This window comes from Macaca fascicularis, chromosome 14 (genome assembly GCF_037993035.2).
Source record: "Macaca fascicularis isolate 582-1 chromosome 14, T2T-MFA8v1.1".
Classification (NCBI taxonomy): Eukaryota; Metazoa; Chordata; class Mammalia; order Primates; family Cercopithecidae; genus Macaca; species Macaca fascicularis.
The window spans coordinates 108,121,029-108,123,207 of record NC_088388.1 but is presented as its reverse complement, the minus strand read 5'-3'; the positions used below and the strand labels follow the sequence as shown (position 1 = coordinate 108,123,207).

The following is a 2,179-nucleotide window of genomic DNA, read 5'->3' as shown; positions in this document are numbered from 1 at the left end:
TGTTTTCTCCCTTCTATTCTGATAGTAGTTTGAAATATATTTCTCAAGCTACTTTTGCTCCTCTTTGATATCCTGAGTTAATTTGATTTCTAGAAGCTGAGAATTCCAGGCCAAAGCCTTTATAGCCTTTGGATTTGAAATCATTTCATTAAGATAATTTTCTACTTTAGTTCTTTTTGATGGCATATTCTCTGCATAAAACGGGCTCATGGCATTTGTTTATTCCTAAAACCTGATCCTATTTTGTGGGCCTCAGAAATCCAAAGTCATGGTTAGAGTTTGTATACCTAACAAATTTTAGCAGAAGCTCTGGGGTCCTCATGCCACATCCCCGCTGCAGCCCATTTGATTTCAACATAACTGAGGGGGACAGTTCTGGCATGTTGCCAGTATCCCCTCAAACACTTCCCAAGGCTTCTCTGCTTCAGGCCCCCCTCCAAAACCTGAGAAGGCCACTCATTCCTTGTGCCAACAAGCAAGGGACCTGCTCTCAATCCATGTGGAACAGGGCACAGCAGATAAATAGCCCAGCTTCCCACACTCCACAGACAACCTTAGTGTAGTCTACTCAATTCCCAGAGGGCTCTTGTTGCCCATGGTGAAAACCAACTCCATAATATACCCTTTCTTGCTTTCCCTCCTTCCCTTTCTCACTTACCCCATCCTCTCACTTACCCCATCCTCTCACTTACCCCATCCTCTCACTTACCCCATCCTCTCACTTTAGCTTCCTGGGGTCATTTCAAAAGCAAAACAAAAAGGAAACAAACACACCCTCTCTGCACCCAGTCTCAACTCAGCTCTTGGAGGAAAGCAAACGAAGACACAGAGCAAGCCTATGGCCCTCCTAGTGGGGCAGCATTACAGGAGTCACTTTTTTTTTTTTTTTTTTTTTGAGACAGTCTTGCTCTGTCGCCCAGGCTGGAGTGCAGAGGCTCACTGCGACCTCCACCTCCCGGGTTCAAGCAATTCCCCTGCCTCAGCCTCCCGAGTAGCTGGGATTATGGCACACACCACCACACCTGGCTAATTTTTTTGTACTTTTAGTAGAGACAGGGTTTCACTCTGTCAACCAGACCAGTCTTCAACTCCTGACCTCAGGCAATCTGCCTGCCTTGGCCTCCCAAAGTGCTAGGATTACAGGCATGAGCCACCGTGCCTGGTCAGGAGTCATTCTTAAGACAGAACACGTGTCTAAGGCCATACTACCCTGGACACACCTGATCTCAGATGTTAAGCAGGGTTGGGCCTGTCTAGTATTTGGATGGAAGACTGCCTGGGAATATCAGGTGCTATGGCCTTTAAAATAAATTATAAGAGACAAAGAACACTAGAAATTGCTCTGTACCCACTCCCTTTTGTCCTTGAGTGCAGTTAATGGAATTTGAGGCAGCCAGTTCAATAGCAGACGAGTTAGGCCTGGCATTAACAATTCACAGCTGGAAGCCTCATGTACACACTAGTGAGGTCCACACGGAATTTAGGTACTTTTGTAGAAGCACAGCAACAGGAGCAAAAAAAATTGTTCCTGGGCCTCTACCTGTTTCAAGGTAAGCCTTCACTGAGATTCTAAGACTCTCTTTTGATGATTAAATCCCTCTCTCAGCCTTCCCCACAATACCAAGACTTGGTTCAAGACTTGAACAATAACTACAGCCTTGTTCAAGGTCAGCTATGTCTGACCTCTCAGCTGGGCATCTGTTAAGGCCCAAGCAGCAGCCCCCTTATACGCAGCCCTGTCTGTATAGAAAACCACACTTTCCTGTATAAAAATACCCTTTTGCCTGTAGGCGAGGCCACCATAATCTGCAGTGAGCCACCAACATCATTTTCCCATGTGGTTCCCTTAATTAAGCCCAGGGCCTAAGCTTCTTACAAGGCGAGGCCAACTAGAAGCCGCTACACAGCGGCAAAAACTAGCCACACAGCCAAATACAGGTCACTGCAGACTGACAGGGTGAAAAGTCACCAGCCTAGGCTGTATCCGCTATTTTGATCCCCAAACTGGACACATTATCTCCTTTCCGAGGTCCCCAGTTCATGTACCAGTGTTAAGAGTCTGGGGAATCAATACGTTATTACATTTTTTTAGTCAAGTTCAGAACCGACTAAAGAGAGATAGACGCAGCGATCAGGCAGATGGAGATTAAAATATTATCTTGATTACTGGTGAAGCTGT

The 2,179-nt window shown here is 45.9% G+C and overlaps 1 pseudogene; it reads left to right on the top strand.

The window, feature by feature from the left end:
- The first annotated feature begins 1,192 nt into the window (after positions 1 to 1,192).
- Positions 1,193 to 1,301, top strand: LOC123568966 (5S ribosomal RNA; annotated as a pseudogene).
- Positions 1,302 to 2,179: the final 878 nt, after the last annotated feature.